This window comes from Ranitomeya imitator, chromosome 3, assembly GCF_032444005.1.
Source record: "Ranitomeya imitator isolate aRanImi1 chromosome 3, aRanImi1.pri, whole genome shotgun sequence".
Classification (NCBI taxonomy): domain Eukaryota; kingdom Metazoa; phylum Chordata; class Amphibia; order Anura; family Dendrobatidae; genus Ranitomeya; species Ranitomeya imitator.
In genome coordinates, this window is record NC_091284.1 from 810,202,364 (window position 1) to 810,225,144 (window position 22,781).

Sequence of the window (22,781 nt, forward strand, 5' to 3'; positions counted from 1 at the left end):
GTTGTTGTAGTATTTTATTCAACGCCCAATCCAATCACTGAAGACCCTCGTTCTGTGAGTAAAGAAACATAATAAACCAACAATATACTTACCCTCCGCAGATCTGTAACGTCCAACGATGTAAATCCTTCTGAAGGGGTTAAAACATTTTGCAGCAAGGAGCTGTGCTAATGCAGGCTGCTCCTCCCTGCAAAAACCCCAGGGAATGAGGCTAAAAATAGATCAATGATCTATATTTAGCATCATTTGCGGTGAGGCGCCCTCTGCTGGCTGTTCATAGATCGTGGGAAATTACCTAGAAAGCCAGGGAGCCAGGGAGCTTTCTAGGTAATTTCCCACGATCTATGAACAGCCAGCAGAGGGCGCCTCACCGCAAATGATGCTAAATATAGATCATTGATCTATTTTTAGCCTCATTCCCTGGGGTTTTGCAGCGAGGAGCAGCCTGCATTAGCACAGCTCCTTGCTGCAAAATGTTTTAACCCCTTCAGAAGGATTTACATCGTTGGACGTTACAGATCTGCGGAGGGTAAGTATATTGTTGGTTTATTATGTTTCTTTACTCACAGAACGAGGGTCTTCAGTGACTGGATTGGGCGTTGAATAAAATACTACAACAACCATTGTTTTTATTTCATTAAAATAATTTTAAAGAATGTGTTTGTGTTTTATTTAACCCTTCACTACAATTGGATTAATAATGGATAGGTGTCATAATTGACGCCTCTCCATTATTAATTAGGCTTAATGTCACCTTACAATAGCAAGGTGGCATTAACCCTTCATTACCCCATATCCCACCGCTACACGGGAATGGGAAGAGAGTGGCCAAGTGCCAGAATAGGCGCATCTTCCAGATGTGCCTGTTCTGGGGTGGCTGGGGGCAGATATTTTTAGCCAGGGGGGGGCCAATAACCGTGGACCCTCTCCAGGCTATTAATATCTGCCCTCAGTCACTGGCTTTACTACTCTGGCGGAGAAAATTGCGCGGGAGCCCACGCCAATTTTTTCCGCCAGTTAACCCTTTATTTTAAGAGCTAGAACGGCCAAATTTTGCAGATACACACTACTGACATTAGTAGTGTGGAATCTGCAAAAAAAATGGAGAGAAGACATGGTTTACTGTATGTAAACCATGTCTCAAATCATGTCGGGTTTTATGAAGGAGAAAGAAAAAGCCGGTAATTGAATTACCGGCTTTCAGGCTGTATAGCGCTGGAATAAGTATTAATATATATACATATATGTGTCTACTGACATATATATATATATATATATATATATATATATATTCTTTTCTTTTTGGGACACATGGATCACTTCTATAGCGGTATGTTGGTTTTGCAAGCCTGCGAGAAAACCACGCAGTACGGATGCCATACGGATTACATACGGAGGATGCCATGCGCAAAAAACGCTGACACAGCCTGCCTACGGAGGAGCAACGGACCATTTTTTTGGGGACTTTTCAGCGTATTACGGCCGTAATATACGGACCGTATTGTTTTACGCTGTGTGTGACGCCGGCCTAATGTATTCGCACACTGAGCTCTCGTGTCACAGATGAAACAAACGGAGTGCAGCCAAATTACAATCATTATTTATTCGCTATTTTTTTTGTTCTGCTCATGAGAAGCCTGAAAAATACAGCGGAGAAATCACTGCAGTCCAGCAAAACACCTCGTAAGATATCACTAAGGAGTAGGGTTGAGCGAAACGGGTCGTTCATTTTAAAAAGTCGCCGACTTTTGGCACAGTCGGGTTTCATGAAACCCGACCCGACCCCTGTGCGGGGTCGGCCATGCGGTACGCGACTTTCGCGCCAAAGTCGCGTTTCAATGACGCGAAAAGCGCCATTTCTCAGCCAATGAAGGTAAACGCAGAGTGTGGGCAGCGTGATGACATAGGTCCTGGTCCCCACCATCTTAGAGAAGGGCATTGCAGTGATTGGCTTGCTGTCTGCGGCGTCACAGGGGCTATAAAGGGGAGTTCCCGCCGACCGCCATCTTACTGCTGCTGATCTGAGCTTAGGGAGAGGTTGCTGCCGCTTCGTCAGAAGCAGGGATAGCGTTAGGCAGGGTCCATTAACCCCCAAACCGCTTGTGCTGTAGCGATTTCCACTGCCCAACACCACCTTCGGTGTGCAGGGACAGTGGAAGCTACATTTTTTTTTTCCCCCTCAGCGCTGTAGCTCATTGGGCTGCCCTAGAAGGCTCCCTGATAGCTGCATTGCTGTGTGTACGCCGCTGTGCAAACCAACTGCTTTTTTCAAAGCACAAATCCTCTTGTTCCTTCCTTTCTGCACAGCTATCTTGTTTGTTTGTCCACACTTTTTATTTAATTTGTGCATCAGTCCACTCCTTATTGCTGCCTGCCATACCTGGCTGAGATTACTGCAGGGAGATAGTAATTGTTGGACACTCCCTGTTTTTTTTTTTTCTCCCTAAAAAAATAAGTTGTGGGAGATTAAGATTGGCATTTCTACTAGAGTGCCATCCCTGTGTGTGCCATCTCTCTCACATAGTGGGCCATAGAAAGCCTTTTTATTTTTCTGTTTTTTTTTTGTGGGGTTTATAAATTCTCCCTGAAAAAAAAAAAAAACAGTGGGAGATTAATATTGGCCTTTGGGCTTGTGTGCCAGTCCTGAGTGTGCCATCTCTCTATCAAATAGTGGGCCATAGAAAGCCTATTAATTTTTTTTTTTTTTTGGTTTCTAAATTCTCCCTGAAAAAATAAAAAAAAATCAGTGGGAGATTAATATTGGCCTTTCTGCTTGTGTGCCACTCCTGACTCCTGGGTGTGCCATCTCTCTCTCTCAAATAGTGGGCCGTAGAAAGCCTATTTTTTTTTATTGGGTTTCTAAATTCTCCCTGAAAAAATAAAAAAAAATCAGTGGGAGATTAATATTGCCCTTTCTGCTTGTGTGCCACTCCTGACTCCTGGGTGTGCCATCTCTCTCTCTCAAATAGTGGGCTATAGAAAGCCTATTTTTTTTTAATTGGGTTTCTAAATTCTCCCTGAAAAAATGAAAAAAAAATCAGTGGGAGATTAATATTGCCCTTTCTGCTTGTGTGCCAGTCTTGACTCCTGGGTGTGCCATCTCTCTCTCTCAAATAGTGGGCCATAGAAAGTCTATTTTTATTTTTTTATTTGGTTTCTAAATTCTCCCTGAAAAAATCATTTTTTTTAATTTGGTTTGTAAATTCTTCCTGAAAAAATCATTTTTTTTAATTTTGTTTGTAAAGTCTCCCTGAAAAAATAAAAAAAAATCAGTGGGAGATTAATATTGGCCTTTCTGCTTGTGTGCCAGTCTTGACTCCTGGGTGTGCCATCTCTCTCTCTCAAATAGTGGGCCATAGAAAGCCTATTTTTTTATTTATTTATTTGGTTTCTAAATTCTCCCTGAAAAAATAAAAGAAAAAAGTGGGAGATCAATATTGACATTTGTGCTTGAGTGACAGTCCTGCGTGTGTGGCATCTCTCTCATTTGGTGCCACCGAAAACAGAGTGTGTAACATTGTGCCTGATTTTCCTTGCGGTCTCACCCACCTGTAAAGGGATATCTAAATCATACTGAAGTTATAGCTCACCGTGTAAGTTGTTTGACAGCAACAAATACCATTACTTTGGTTACGTTTTTAAAACAATGAGGAAGTCTGGTGGAAGAGGTCGTGGCCGTGGGCGTTCATTGTCAGCTGGTAATGATGGTAGTGGTAGTGGTGGAGCATCAGCTGGTCGTGGGGAAAAAAATATTGCACCTAAGTCTGGAGTTGTGGAGCCAGGTTCGTCGTCTGGCTACAGAAGGCCTCGAACGCTCCCTTTTCTGGGAGTAGGAAAACCGCTTTTAAAGCCGGAGCAGCAAGAGCAAGTTTTGGCTTATCTTGCTGACTCAGCCTCTAGCTCTTTTGCCTCCTCTTTTGAAACTAGTAAATGTAAAAGCAGCGCGTCGTTAGTGGATGTTCACGGTCAGGGACAAGTCGCTTCCTTGTCCTCTTCAGCAAAAACAACAACAGAGAAGGATGCAGCAGGCGACACAACGGGTTACTCCATGGAGCTCTTTACACATACCGTCCCTGGCTTAGAAAGTGAAGCAGTTAACAGGCCATGCCCATTACAAGTTGAATCTGACATGGAGTGCACTGATGCACAGCCACAGCCAGACTACTATGCTGGTCCTTTGACTCAGACCACAACATTGCCCTCGCAGGGTACTGATCCAGAATCAGACCCTGATGAGACTATGTTGCCCCGTCACAAACGCTCTACCACCGACTTACACGGTGACACAGACCTAGTTGCGCACGAGCTAGAAGAGGAGGTTATAGATGACCCAGTTGTTGACCCCGATTGGCAGCCATTGGGGGAACAGGGTGCAGGTGGCAGTAGTTCTGAAGCAGAGGAGGATGGGCCGCAGCAGGCATCAACATCGCAACAGGTTCCATCTGCCGGGCCCGTAGATGGGACAAAACGCGTGGCAAAGCCAAAACCTGTTGGAGGACAGCGTGGCCATCCGGTTAAAGCTCAGTCTGCAATGCCTGAAAAGGGATCCGAGGCTCGAAAGAGTGCAGTCTGGCATTTTTTTAAACAACATCCAATTGATCCGCACAAAGTCATCTGTCAAAAATGTTCAACTACCTTAAGCAGAGGTCAGAATCTGAAAAGTCTCAATACAAGTTGCATGCATAGACATTTAACCACCATGCATTTGCAAGCCTGGACTAACTACCAAACGTCCCTTAAGGTTGTAGCACCCTCGGCCAATGAAGCTAGTCACCAACGCTACATCCCTGCCGTCACTGTAAGGCCACCATTTTCCGCACCACCTGCAGTATCTGTGCAGGTTTCTGTTGTGAATTCTGTGGCCAAACTCCCTCCTGTGGTCGTGAGTGGTACTTCGGCTGCTTCTGTCTATGAGCTTCCTTTGGTGGATGAGAGTGGTACTGCGGCTTCTGAGTTTCCATCCTCAGGTGATGAGGTTAAGTCGTTAGGTGCTGCTCTATTTAACTCCACCTAGTGCTTTGATCCTGGCCTCCAGTCTATGTTCTAGTATTGGTCTTGCTTCCTCCTGGATCGTTCCTGTGGCCTGTCTATCCTGCATAAGCTAAGTTTTGCTTGTGTTATTTTTGTTTGCTATTTTTTCTGTCCAGCTTGCTATATTGGTTTTTCTTGCTTGCTGGAAGCTCTGGGACGCAGAGGGAGCACCTCCGTACCGATAGTCGGTGTGGAGGGTCTTTTTGCCCCCTCTGCGTGGTTGTTTGTAGGGTTTTGTGTTGACCACAAAGCAATCTTTCCTATCTTCGGTCTGTTCAGTAAGTTGGGCCTCACTTTGCTAAATCTATTTCATCTCTGCGTTTGTATTTTCATCTCAACTCACAGTCATTATATGTGGGGGGCTGCCTTTTCCTTTGGGGTATTTCTCTGGGGCAAGGTAGGCTTATTTTTCTTACTTAGGGCTAGCTAGTTTCTCAGGCTGTGCTCGAGGCGCATAGGACTGGTCAGGACTCAGGAGCACTCCACGGCTACCTTTAGTTTTAGTGTGGTTGGATAGGATTAGGGATTGCGGTCAGCAGAGTTCCCACGTCTCAGAGCTGGTCCTATGTTTTTGGTAATTGTCAGGTCACTTTGTGTGCTCTGAACTTCAAGGTCCATTGTGGTTCTGAATTACCTGTTCATAACAGTAGGGATTTTAGGTTCTAACATAGGATTCTGAACCACTAAATCTTGAATGTTCTGTACACTTATAGTGAGATTATCCATCAAAGAGGACAGACCCTGAATGTCCATGTCCACACCTGTGTTCTGAACCACCCTGATGTAAAGGGGAAAAGAAAGACAGAACACAGTGCAAAGAAAAAAAAATGGTCTCAGAACTTCTCTTTTCCCTCTATTGAGAAGCATTAGTACTTTGGGCCTCCAGTACTGTTATGAACAGGTAATTCAGAACCACAATGGACCTTGAAGTTCAGAGCACACAAAGTGACCTGACAATTACCAAAAACATAGGACGAGCTCTGAGACGTGGGAACTCTGCTGACCGCAATCCCTAATCCTATCCAACCACACTAAAGGTAGCCGTGGAGTGCTCCTGACCAGTCCTATGCGCCTCGAGCACAGCCTGAGAAACTAGCTTGCCCTAAGTAAGAAAAATAAGCCTACCTTGCCCCAGAGAAATACCCCAAAGGAAAAGGGAGCCCCCCACATATAATGACTGTGAGTTGAGATGAAAATACAAACGCAGAGATGAAACAGATTTAGCAAAGTGAGGCCCAACTTACTGAACAGACCGAAGATAGGAAAGATTGCTTTGCGGTCAACACAAAACCCTACAAACAACCACGCAGAGGGGAAAAAGACCCTCCGCACCGACTAACGGTACAGAGGTGCTCCCTCTGCGTCCCAGAGCTTCCAGCAAGCAAGAAAAACCAATATAGCAAGCTGGACAGAAAAAATAGCAAACAAAAATAACACAAGCAAAACTTAGCTTATGCAGGATAGACAGGCCACAGGAACGATCCAGGAGGAAGCAAGACCAATACTAGAACATAGACTGGAGGCCAGGATCAAAGCACTAGGTGGAGTTAAATAGAGCAGCACCTAACGACTTAACCTCATCACCTGAGGAAGGAAACTCAGAAGCCGCAGTACCACTCTCATCCACCAAAGGAAGCTCATAGACAGAACCAGCCGAAGTACCACTCACGACCACAGGAGGGAGCTTGGCCACAGAATTCACAACAGGTTTCTTTGCCAGGCCAAAGCAGTCAGGGTCAGGGAATCACCAGTTTCGTAGTAGGAAACACTGCATCTAGGGCACAGGTGGAAACAATACCGTCTCCAACCGTCTCTCAGTCTGCCATGTCCACCGGCACACCCGCTAGTTCCACGATCTCCAGCTCTCCAGTCCAGCTCACCCTACATGAGACTCTGGTTAGAAAAAGGAAGTACTTATCCTCGCATCCGCGTACACAGGGTTTGAACGCCCACATAGCTAGACTAATCTCGTTAGAGATGATGCCCTACCGGTTAGTTGAAAGTGAAGCTTTCAAAGCCCTAATGGACTACGCTGTACCACGCTACGAGCTACCCAGTCGACACTTCTTTTCGAGAAAACCCATCCCAGCCCTCCACCAGCATGTTAAAGAGCGCATCGTCCATGCACTCAGGCAATCTGTGAGTACAAAGGTGCACCTGACAACAGATGCATGGACCAGTAGGCATGGCCAGGGACGTTACGTGTCCATCACGGCACACTGGGTGAATGTGGTGGATGCAGGGTCCACAGGGGACAGCAATTTCGGGACAGTTCTGCCTAGCCCACGGTCTAGGAAACAGTTGGCTGTAGGTGTTCGCACCCCCTCCTCCTCCTCCTCCTCTTCGTCCTTCTGCAGAAGCGAGAGCTCGTCCACAGACCGCAGTCGCCAAATCACTCCATCCACAGCTGGCACTGTTGTACACCAGTTGTCCCATTATGGGGCAGCTACTGGCAAGCGTCAGCAGGCTGTATTGGCTATGAAGTGTTTGGGCAACAACAGACACACCGCGGAAGTTCTGTCCGAGTTCTTGCAGAGAGAAACGCAGTCATGGCTGGGCACAGTAGATCTTGAGGCAGGCAAGGTAGTGAGTGATAACGGAAGGAATTTCATGGCTGCCATCTCCCTTTCCCAACTGAAACACATTCCTTGCCTGGCTCACACCTTAAACCTGGTGGTGCAGTGCTTCCTGAAAAGTTATCTGGGGTTTTCCGACCTGCTCCTCAAAGTGCGCGGACTTTGCTCACATATCCGCCATTCGCCCGTACACTCCAGCCGTATGCAGACCTATCAGCGGTCTTTGAACCTTCCCCAGCATCGCCTAATCATAGACGTTGCAACAAGGTGGAACTCAACACTGCACATGCTTCAGAGACTGTGCGAACAGAGGCGGGCTGTTATGTTTTTGTGGGAGGATACACATACACGGGCAGGCAGTAGGATGGCAGACATGGAGTTGTCAGGTGTGCAGTGGTCGAAGATACAAGACATGTGTCAAGTCCTTCAGTGTTTTGAGGAATGCACACGGCTGGTTAGTGCAGACAACGCCATAATAAGCATGAGCATTCCCCTAATGTGTCTGCTGATGCAAAGTTTTACGCACATAAAGGATCAGGCGTCTGCAGCAGAGGAAGAGGAAAGCCTTGACGACAGTCAGCCATTGTCTGGTCAGGGCAGTGTACAGGACGAGGTAGCAGGCAAACAGGAGGAGGAGGATGAGGAGGATGATAGGGATGAGTATTTTTTTAATGAGGAAGCTTCTCCGGGGCCACTGGAAATTGGTGGCGTGGCAAGGCCGGGTTCTGGGTTTCTGAGGGACACAAGTGACGTAGATTTGCCTGAAACTGCCCCTCAACCAAGCACAACCGTAGATTTGACAACTGGAACTTTGGCACACATGGCGGATTATGCCTTACGTATCCTCAAAAGGGACAAACGCATTACGAAAATGATGAACGATGACGATTACTGGTTGGCCTGCCTCCTTGATCCTCGCTATAAAGGCAAATTGCAAAATATTATGCCACATGAGAACTTGGAACTAATATCAGCAACCAAACAATCAACTCTTGTTGACCGTTTGCTTCAGGCATTCCCAGCACACAGCGCCCGTGATCGTTCTCACACGAGCAGCAGGGGGCAGCAGACCAGAAGTGTTAGAGGTGCAGAAATCCGAAGTGGCGTTGGACAGAGGGGTTTTCTTACCAGGTTGTGGAGTGATTTTGCTATGACCGCAGACAGGACAGGTACTGCTGCATCAATTCAAAGTGACAGGAGACAACATTTGTCCAGTATGGTTACTAACTATTTTTCATCCCTTATCGATGTTCTACCTCAACCGTCATTCCCATTTGATTACTGGGCATCCAAATTAGACACCTGGCCAGAATTGGCAGAATATGCATTGCAGGAGCTTGCTTGCCCGGCAGCTAGTGTCCTATCAGAATGAGTATTCAGTGCTGCAGGTTTAATATTAACCGAAAAAAGGACTCGTCTGGCCACCCAAAATGTTGATGATCTAACCTTCATTAAAATGAACCACAACTGGATTTCGAATTCTTTTGCCCCACCTTGCCCGGTGGACACCTAGCTTTCCTATGAAAAGGTATTGCCTGTGGAATACTCTGAATGACTTTACCAATCTCGTGTAATTTGCAGCAGCTGATTGTCCAGCATACGACATGTTTACACCTCCCTAAATGGCCAAACTCCCCACACAGGGCCGTGGTATCGCCACTTGGCGCAAGCACCCGTGAGAGTGCTGTTTGTCTGAAGAGGTGGGTGTGCCCGCTTTTGGTCTACGGCACTGCCACTGGGTCCCTCCTAGGACAATAAAGTGTCTCTGGCGGTGGTGGTGCGCACCCAATGTCAGACACACTGTTGTAACATGAGGGGCCCTGGGCATGTACCGCCGGCCACAAGAGAGTTCCCCCACCCCCAGCTCAAACATTGGTCTACCACTTGCACAATTATCTCTCACAGTTCCACCTATGTTTAGTCTATGCGCTGATATCCGTAAATTCCTGCCACTGACAATACCATTGTGTTGACATGTATGATGGTACTTAACATAGTCAGGGGCAGTGTCCTATATTTACCCAAGTAAATACTTTGTGCCAAATTACTAGGTCTGAAACTACGCAGAGGAGCCCACCCCTGTACCTAATGATTGCACCCTTTTGGTTTTTCTTTTTGTTGTAATGCGAGACATTAACATGTGTTTATTTTTTGAGACTACTAACTGGCAGACACTCATTACAATCGGCCGCCGCTGACAACACCAATTGTGCCCACTGCCTGTGTACCCCTGCAAGAGAATTCAAAGTGCATACAGCTCAATTTTATTATGTTAGGCCTTCGAAGCCTGTCTGCGGTCCCTTCTTCCACTAGGCCTCCACTGACCTGTCTACTGCTGCCCGTGTACCCCTGGAACCAATGTTAAAGTGCCTACAGCCCTAATATATTATGTTAGGCATTCGAAGCCTGTCTGCGGTCCCTCCTTCCACTAGTCCTCCACTGACCTGTCTACTGCTGTCCGTGTTCCCCTGGAACCAATTTTAAAGTGCCTACAGCCCAATTTTATTATGTTAGGCCTTCTAAGCCTGTCTGCGGTCCCTCCTTCCACTAGGCCTCCACTGACCTGTCTACTGCTGCCCGTGTACCCCTGGAACCAATTTTAAAGTGCCTACAGCCCTAATTTATTATGTTAGGCCTTCGAAGCCTGTCTGCGGTCCCTCCTTCCACTTGGCCTCCACTGACCTGTCTACTGCTGCCCGTGTTCCCCTGGAACCAATTTTAAAGTGCCTACAGCCCAATTTTAATATGTTAAGCCTTCGAAGCCTGTCTGCGGTCCCTCCTTCCACTAGGCATCCACTTACCTGTCTACTGCTGCCCGTGTTCCCCTGGAACCAATGTTGAAGTGCCTACAGCCCTAATTTATTATGTTAGGCCTTCGAAGCCTGTCTGCGGTCCCTCCTTCCACTAGGCCTCCAATTACCTGTCTACTGCTGCCCGTGTACCCCTGGAACCAATTTTAAAGTGCCTACAGCCCTAATTTATTATGTTAGGCCTTCGAAGCCTGTCTGCGGTCCCTCCTTCCACTGGGCCTCCACTGACCTGTCTACTGCTGCCCGTGTTCCCCTGGAACCAATTTTAAAGTGCCTACAGCCCAATTTTAATATGTTAGGCCTTCGAAGCCTGTCTGCGGTCCCTCCTTCCACTAGGCATCCACTTACCTGTCTACTGCTGCCCGTGTTCCCCTGGAACCAATGTTGAAGTGCCTACAGCCCTAATTTATTATGTTAGGCCTTCGAAGCCTGTCTGCGGTCCCTCCTTCCACTAGGCCTCCACTTACCTGTCTACTGCTGCCCGTGTACCCCTGGAACCAATTTTAAAGTGCCTACAGCCCTAATTTATTATGTTAGGCCTTCGAAGCCTGTCTGCGGTCCCTCCTTCCACTGGGCCTCCACTGACCTGTCTACTGCTGCCCGTGTTCCCCTGGAACCAATTTTAAAGTGCCTACAGCCCAATTTTAATATGTTAGGCCTTCGAAGCCTGTCTGCGGTCCCTCCTTCCACTAGGCATCCACTTACCTGTCTACTGCTGCCCATGTTCCCCTGGAACCAATTTTAAAGTGCCTGCAGCCTAATTTTATTATGTTAGGCCTTCGAAGCCTGTCTGCGGTCCCTCCTTCCACTAGGCCTCCACTGACCTGTCTACTGCTGCCCGTGTACCCCTGGAACCAATTTTAAAGTGCCTACAGCCCTAATTTATTATGTTAGGCCTTCGAAGCCTGTCTGCGGTCCCTCCTTCCACTAGGCCTCCACTGACCTGTCTACTGCTGCCCGTGTTCCCCTGGAACCAATTTTAAAGTGCCTACAGCCCAATTTTAATATGTTAGGCCTTCGAAGCCTGTCTGCGGTCCCTCCTTCCACTAGGCATCCACTTACCTGTCTACTGCTGCCCGTGTTCCCCTGGAAACAATTTTAAAGTGCCTACAGCCTAATTTTATTATGTTAGGCCTTTGAAGCCTGTCTGCGGTCCCTCCTTCCACTAGTCCTCCACTGACCTGTCTACTGCTGTCCGTGGACCCCTGGAACCTATTTTTAATTGCATAGAGCATCATTTTTTAATAGTAGGCGTACAAAGTCTGTCTGCGGTCCACTATTGAAATTGTCCTCCACTGACCAGAGCAATGCTGCCTGTGTACCCCTGTAACCTTTTTTAAACTGCAGTGAGCCACATTTTTGGTTTAAGGCCTACTACCTGTGTCTGTTTGCGCCACTCAATACAGCTGTCCTCCTTTGAAAAAAGCAGAGCGTCAATAGTCTTGTTTTCAGCCTCTAGGAATTTGAAAACTGCATTGGGGCTACTACTTTGGTAGGGCCTACTAGCGGTGTCTGCCGCTCCAAGGTGTGCCCCAGGTTTCCTCTCCATTGCTTCGATCTTCCGGCTCTCGTTTAGTAGTTGTTGAAAACTACACTGCATTAGGCCTACAAATTGGGTATGGGGTGTAGAGACGGTGTGTTCCACTCCAAGGTGTTCCCCAGGTTTCCTCTCCATTGCTTGGGTCTTCCGACTCTCCTTTAGTAGTTGTTGAAAACTACACTGCATTAGGCCTACAAATTGGGTATGGGGTGTAGAGACGGTGTGTTACACTCCAAGGTGTTCCCCAGGTTTCCTCTCCATTGCTTCGATCTTCCGACTCTCGTTTAGTAGTTGTTGAAAACTACACTGCATTAGGCCTACAAATTGGGTATGGGGTGTAGAGACGGTGTGTTCCACTCCAAGGTGTTCCCCAGGTTTTGTCCACATTGCTTCGATCTTCCGACTCTCGTTTAGTAGTTGTTGAAAACTACACTGCATTAGGCCTACAAATTGGGTATGGGGTGTAGAGACGGTGTGTTACACTCCTAGGTGTTCCCCAGGTTTCCTCTCCGTTGCTTCGATCTTCTGGCTCTCGTTTAGTCATTGTTGAAAACAACACTGCATTAGGCCTACTAGTTGGGTTGGGGCCTTCTATCTGTGTCTGCCGCTACTTGCTGTTCTCCTCCAGTGAACAAAGCTGTGCCGCCGGATTACTACTGTTGCCAATTTTGAACTGCATTTAGAATACTTACTGATTTGGGCCTACTCTCTGTGTCAGCCTCTCATTCCAGTTGTCCTCCACTGAACAAAACAATGCCCCCTGGTTAGTCCTGTTACCAATTTTGAACTGCATTTAGCCCACTTTATTCTTTGGGCCCATATCTGTTTCCCCCTCATCCTGCCCATTGCCCAGCCAGTGATAGATGAGTTTGCTGGTACATTGACCCATAATGCAACATTCCCCGTGCACGCTACACTGCAAGATTGTGACCCTGCTGAAAGTCAGGTCCCCCTTCCCGCATACCATACCACCTTACACGGGGACAAATAGGAAGGTGCAGATGAAGGTGTAGGTTCCTTCATCAGGTGGGGGGAGGAATACTCGTTGGCGACGTCACTGGCACAGGGCCCCTCATAGTACCCAAAAGTGTTGCTGCCGGTGGGAGGTGCCCCCGCCGTGCAAACACACCGCTGTACTTTGAGGGGCCCTGTGCCAGTGCCAATGCCAACGAGTGGGCCCCCCCTGCTTGCTCAGGATCACAGCACTTGCAAAGTTGAAATACTTACCTCTCCCTGCTCCACTGCCGTGACGTGGTCCAGATTTACTGGGCACACTAATTACTTGAACCAGCCCTACCCCCCACAACTTTAGCCAAATGACCCCCAATTTCAAATGCCTTCCAAATATTATAAGCTAAATTACAATTGACAAGCTTCTGTAACAAGAATGGATGTTTTTGCCATTAAAATGGGAAGTGTAGGTGTTTTCCTGGCCTCCACTCACTGCCGACTATGCTCCCCCATTGACTTGCATTGGGTTTGGTGTTTCGGTCGATCCCCGACTTTTCGCGATAATCGGCCGATTCCACTCGACTCGACTTTTGAGATAGTCGGGTTTCGCGAAACCCGGCTCGACTCTAAAAAGGTCAAGGTCGCTCAACTCTACTGAGGAGCTCCGACAATGACTGGCCGATCACAGCATTGTATAGGCCCCTACATTACCCCATACATTACTTCATACATTACCCCATACATTACCCCATACATTACCCCCTACATTACCCCCTACATTACCCATACATTACCCCCTTCATTACCCCCTACATTTCCCCATACATTACCCCATACATTACCCCCTACATTACCCCCTACATTACCCCACACATTACCCCCTTCATTACCCCATATATTACCCCCTACATTACTCCATACATTACCCCTACATTACCCCCTACATTACCCCATACATTAGTCCATACATTACCCCATACATTACCCCATGCATTACCCCATACATTACCCCCTACATTACCCCCTTCATTACCCCCTACATTTCCCCATACATTACTCCATACATTACTCCCTACATTACCCCATACATTACCCCATACATTATTTCATACATTACCCCATACATTACCCCCTACAAATACATTACCCTCTACATTACCCCATACATTATCCCCTTCATTACCCCATACATTACCCCTTACATTCCCCCATACATTACCCCCTACATTACCCCATATATTACCCCCTACATTACTCCATACATTACCCCATACATTACCTTCTACATTACCCCCTACATTACCCCCTACATTACCCCATATATTACCCCCTACATTACTCCATACATTATCCCATATATTACCCCATACATTACTCCATACATTACCCCCTACATTACCCCACACATTATCCCCTACATTACCCCATATATTACCCCCTACATTACTCCATACATTATCCCATATATTGCCCCATACATTACTCCATACATTCCCCCATATATTACCCCATACATTACCCCATACATTACCCCATATATTACCCCCTACATTACCCCATACATTATCCCCTACATTACCCCATATATTACCCCCTACATTACTCCATACATTATCCCATATATTACCCCATACATTACTCCATACATTACCCCATATATTACCCCATACATTACCCCATACATTACTCCATACATTACCCCATATATTACCCCCTACATTACCCCATACATTACCCCCTACATTACCCCATATATTACCCCATACATTACCCCATACATTACTCCATACATTACCCCATATATTACCCCCTACATTACCCCATACATTATCCGCTACATTACCCCATATATTACCCCCTACATTACTCCATACATTATCCCATATATTACCCCATACATTACTCCATACATTACCCCATATATTACCCCATACATTACCCCATACATTACTCCATAAATTACCCCATATATTACCCCCTACATTACCCAATACATTACCCCCTACATTACCCCATACATTACCCTCTACATTACCCCATATATTACCCCCTACATTACTCCATACATTACCCCATATTACCCCATACATTACTCCCTACATTACCCCATACATTACCCCATACATTACCCCATACATTACTCCATACATTACCCCATATATTACCCCCTACATTACCCCATACATTACCCGCAACATTACCCCCTACATTACCCCATATATTACCCCCTACATTACTCCATACATTACTCCATACATTACCCCATATATTACTCCATACATTACCCCCTACATTACCCCATACATTACCTCATACATTACCCCATACATTACCCCCTACTTTACCCCATACATTACCCCATACATTACCCCTTACATTACCCCATACATTACCCCCTACTTTACCCCCTACATTACTCTATACATTACTCCATACATTACCCCATACATTACCCCCTACAGTACCCCCATATATTACCCCCCCTACATTACTCCATACATTACCCCATACATTACTCCATACATTACCCCATACATTACCCCATACATTACCCCATGCATTACCCCATACTTTACCCCCTACTTTACCCCATACATTACCCCATACATTACCCCCTACATTACCCCCTACATTACCCCATGCATTACCCCATACATTACTCCATACATTACCCCATACATTACTCCATACATTACCCCATACATTACTCCATACATTACCCCATATATTACCCCATACATTACCCAATAAATTACCCTATTACCCAATACATTACCCCATACATTACCTCATACATTACTTCATACATTACTCCATACATTACCCCATATATTACCCCATACATTACCCCATATATTACCCCATATATTACCCCATATATTACCCAATAAATTACCCCATATATTACCCAATAAATTACCCCATATATTACTCCATATATTACCACATATATTACCCCATATATTACCCCATACATTACTCCATATATTACCCCCTACATTTCCCCATACATTACTCCATACATTACCCCCTACATTACCCCATACATTACCCCATACATTATTTCATACATTACCCCATACATTACCCCCTACATTACCCTCTACATTACCCCATACATTATCCCCTTCATTACCCCATACATTACCCCTTACATTACCCCATACATTACCCCATACATTACCCCCTACATTACCCCATATATTACCCCCTACATTACTCCATACATTACCCCATACATTACCCCATACATTACCTTCTACATTACCCCCTACATTACCCCTACATTACCCCATATATTACCCCCTACATTACTCCATACATTATCCCATATATTACCCCATACATTACCCATACATTACTCCATAAATTACCCCATATATTACCCCCTACATTACCCCATACATTACCCCCTACATTACCCCATACATTACCCCTACATTACCCCATATATTACCCCCTACATTACTCCATACATTACCCCATATTACCCCATACATTACTCCATACATTACCCCATACATTACCCCTTACATTACCCCATACATTACTCCATACATTACCCCATATATTACCCCCTACATTACCCCCTACATTACGACATATATTACCCCCTACATTACTCAATACATTACTCCATACATTACCCCATACATTACTCCATACATTACCCCCTACATTACCCGCAACATTACCCCCTACATTACCCCATATATTACCCCCTACATTACTCCATACATTACTCCATACATTACCCCAAACATTACTCCATACATTACCCCCTACATTACCCCATACATTACCTCATATATTACCCCATATATTACCCCCTACTTTACCCCATACATTACCCCATACATTACCCCTTACATTACCCCATACATTACCCCATACATTACCCCCTACTTTACCCCCTACATTACTCTATACATTACTCCATACATTACCCCATACATTACCCCCTACATTACCCCCATATATTACCCCCCCTACATTACTCCATACATTACCCCATACATTACTCCATACATTACCCCATACATTACCCCATACATTACCCCATGCATTACCCCATACTTTACCCCCTACTTTACCCCATACATTACCCCATACATTACCCCCTACATTACCCCCTACATTACCCCATACATTACCCCATACATTACTCCATACATTACCCCACACAAAACTCCATACATTACCCCATACATTACTCCATACATTACCCCATATATTACCCCATACATTACCCAATAAATTACCCTATTACCCAATACATTACCCCATACATTACCTCATACATTACTCCATACATTACCCCATACATTACTCCATACATTACCCCATATATTACCCCATACATTACCCAATAAATTACCCTATTACCCCATATATTACCCCATACATTACCCCATATATTACCCCATATATTACCCAATAAATTACCCCATATATTACCCAATAAATTACCCCATATATTACTCCATATATTACCCCATATATTACCCCATACATTACTCCATATATTACCCCCTACATTTCCCCATACATTACTCCATACATTACCCCCTACATTACCCCATACATTACCCCATACATTATTTCATACATTACCCCATACATTACCCCATACATTACCCCCTACATTACCCCCTACATTACCCTCTACATTACCCCATACATTATCCCCTTCATTACCCCATACATTACCCCTTGCATTACCCCATACATTACCCCATACATTACCCCCTACATTACTCCATATATTACCCCCTACATTACTCCATACATTACCCCATACATTACCCCATACATTACCTTCTACATTACCCCCTACATTACCCCCTACATTACCCCATATATTACCCCCTACATTACTCCATACATTATCCCATATATTACCCCATACATTACTCCATTCATTACCCCCTACATTACCCCATACATTATCCCCTACATTACCCCATATATTACCCCCTACATTACTCCATACATTATCCCATATATTACCCCATACATTACTCCATACATTACCCCATATATTACCCCATACATTACCCCATACATTACCCCATATATTACCCCCTACATTACCCCATACATTACTCCATACATTACCCCATATATTACCCCCTACATTACCCCATACATTATCCCCTACATTACCCCATATATTACCCCCTACATTACTCCATACATTATCCCATATATTACCCCATACATTACTCCATACATTACCCCATATATTACCCCATACATTACTCCATACATTACCCCATATATTACCCCCTACATTACCCCATACATTATCCCCTACATTACCCCATATATTACCCCCTACAATACTCCATACATTATCCCATATATTACCCCATACATTACTCCATACATTACCCCATATATTACCCCATACATTACCCCATACATTACTCCATACATTACCCCATATATTACCACCTACATTACTCCATACATTACCCCATACATTACCCCACACATTACCTTCTACATTACCCCCTACATTACCCCCTACATTACCCCATATATTACCCCCTACATTACTCCATACATTATCCCATATATTACCCCATACATTACTCCATACATTACCCCATATATTACCCCCTACATTACCCCATACTTTACTCCATACATTACCCCATATATTACCCCCTACATTACTGCATACATTATCCCATACATTACTCCATACATTACCCCATATATTACCCCCTACATTACCCCATACATTACCCCCTACATTACCCCATATATTACCCCATACATTACCCCATACATTACTCCATACATTACCCCATATATTACCCCTACATTACCCCATACATTATCCCCTACATTACCCCATATATTACCCCCTACATTACTCCATACATTATCCCATATATTACCCCATACATTACTCCATACATTACCCCATATATTACCCCATACATTACGCCATACATTACTCCATACATTACCCCATATATTACCCCCTACATTACCCCATACATTACCCCCTACATTACCCCATACATTACCCCATACATTACCCCATACATTACTCCATACATTACCCCATATATTGCCCGCAATATTACCCCCTACATTACCCCATATATTACCCCCTACATTACTCCATACATTACTCCATACATTACCCCATACATTATTCCATACATTACCCCCTACATTACCCCATACATTACCTCATACATTACCCCATATATTACCCCCTACTTTACCCCATACATTACCTCATACATTACCCCTTACATTACCCCATACATTACCCCATACATTACCCCCTACTTTACCCCCTACATTACTCTATACATTACTCCATACATTACCCCATACATTACCCCCTACATTACCCCCATATATTACCCCCCCTACATTACTCCATACATTACCCCATACATTACTCCATACATTACCCCATACATTACCCCATACATTACCCCATGCATTACCCCATACTTTACCCCCTACATTACCCCATACATTACCCCATACATTACTCCATACATTACCCCATACATTACTCCATACATTACCCCATACATTACCCCATACATTACCCCATATATTACCCCATATATTACCCAATAAATTACCCCATATATTACCCAATAAATTACCCCATATATTACTCCATATATTAACCCATATATTACCCCATACATTACTCCATATATTACCCCATACATTACCCCATACATTACCCCATATATTACCCAATACATTACCCCATATATTACTCCATATATTACCCCATACATAACCCCATATATTAACCCATACATTATCATTACCCCATTTATTAAATCATACATTACTCCATAAATTACCCCATACATTGCCCCATAGATTGTCCCATATAATATCCCATACATTACCCCATACATTGCTCCATAAATTACCCCATACATTACCCTATACATTACCCCTTATATTACCCCATACATTACCCCATACATAACATCCCATACATTACTCCATATATTACCCCATATATTACCCCATATTTTACCCAATACATTACCCCATACATTACCCCATGCATTACCCCATACTTTACCCCCTACATTACCCCATACATTACCCCATACATTACTCCATACATTACCCCCTACATTACCCCCATATATTACCCCCCCTACATTACTCCATACATTACCCCATACATTACTCCATACATTACCCCATACATTACCCCATACATTACCCCATGCATTACCCCATACTTTACCCCCTACATTACCCCATACATTACCCCATACATTACTCCATACATTACCCCATACATTACCCCATACATTACCCCATATATTACCCCATATATTACCCAATAAATTACCCCATATATTACCCAATAAATTACCCCATATATTACTCCATATATTACCCCATATATTACCCCATACATTACTCCATATATTACCCCATACATTACCCCATACATTACCCCATATATTACCCCATATATTACCCAATACATTACCCCATATATTACTCCATATATTACCCCATACATAACCCCATATATTAACCCATACATTATCATTACCCCATTTATTAAATCATACATTACTCCATAAATTACCCCATACATTGCCCCATAGATTGTCCCATATAATATCCCATACATTACCCCATACATTGCTCCATAAATTACCCCATACATTACCCTATACATTACCCCTTATATTACCCCATACATTACCCCATACATAACATCCCATACATTACTCCATATATTACCCCATATATTACCCCATATTTTACCCCATAAATTACCCCATATAATATCCCATACATTACCCCATACAATACCCCATACAATACCCCATATATAACCCCGAATAATATCCCATACATTACTCCATATATTATCCCATATATTATCCCATACATTACCCCATATGTTACAACATATATTACCCCATACATTACCCCATACATTGCCCCATATATTAACCCATACTTTACCCCATACATTGTACCATACATTCTCCCATACATTACCCCATATATTACCCCATACATTGCCCCATAAATTCCTCCATACATTTCCCCATACATTGCCCCATACATTACCCCATACATTGCCCCATAAATTCCTCCATACATTGCCCTATACATTACCCCATGCATTGCCCCATACATTACCCCACACATTACCATTACCCCATATATTAAATGATACATTACCCCTTACATTACCCCTTGCATTACCCCATATATTACCCCATACATTACCCCATACATTACCCCATACATTAACCCATATATTACCACATACATTACCCCATATATTACCCCATATATTACCCCATACATTACCCCATACATTACCGCATACATTACCCCATACATTACCCCATATATTACCCCATACATTACCCCATACGTTACCCCATACATTACCCCATACGTTACCCCATATGTTACCCCATACATTACCCTATACATTACCCCATATATTACCCCATACATTACCCCTTACATTACCCCATACATTACCCCATATATTACCCCATACATAACCCCATATATTACCCCATACATTACCATTACCCCATTTATGAAATCATACATTACTCCATAAATAACCCCATACATTACCCCATACATTGCCCCATATAATATCCCATACATTACTCCATAAATTACCCCATACATTACCCCATACATTACCCTATACATTACCCCATATATTACCCCATACAACATCCCATACATTGCCCCATATAATATCCCATACATTAACCCTTATATTACCCCATACATTACCCCATATATTACCCCATACATTACCCCTTACATTACCCCATACATTACCCCATATATTACCCCATACATAACCCCATATATTACCCCATACATTACCATTACCCCATTTATTAAATCATACATTACTCCATAAATAACCCCATACATTACCCCATACATTGCCCCATACAATATCCCATACATTACTCCATAAATACCCCATACATTACCCCATACATTACCCTATACATTACCCCATACATTACCCCATACAATACCCCATACAGTGCCCCATATAATATCCCATACATTACCCCTTATATTACCCCATACATTACCCCATAAATTACCCCATAAATTACCCCATACATTACCCCAAATAATATCCCATACATTACTCCATATATTACCCCATATTTCACCCCATAAATTACCCCATATAATATCCCATACATTACCCAATACAATACCCCATACATTACCCCATACAATACCGTATACATTACCCCATACATTGCCCCATACATTACCCCATAAATTACCCCATACATTGCCCCATAAATTACTCCATACATTACCCCATAAATTACCCCATACATTACCTCATACATCACCCCAAACATTGCCCCATACATTAGTGTTATTATTCCTCACATGTACACACATCGTCAGCACTCAATATCGCAAACCCTGCCATCAAGACGTTCCATGAATAATCGTTATTATAAACCTCACGTGTGACATGATTTGTAACTTCTGCTTTATTGCAAATGTCTATGTCTTGAATCATTAGCTTTTCCTCAGCAGATCAGGTGTATTATGAGGTTCTGCAGCAGCTGAGGTATATTATGAGGTTCTGCCGCAGCTGAGGTGTATTGCGAGGCTCTGCAGCAGCTGAGGTGTATTATGAGGTTCTGCAGCAGCTGAGGTATATTATGAGGTTCTGCAGCAGCTGAGGAGTATTATGAGGTTCTGCAGCAGCTGAGGTGTATTATGAGGTTCTGCAGCAGCTGAGGTATATTATGAGGTTCTGCAGCAGCTGAGGAGTATTATGAGGTTCTGCAGCAGCTGAGGTGTAATATGAGGTTCTGCAGC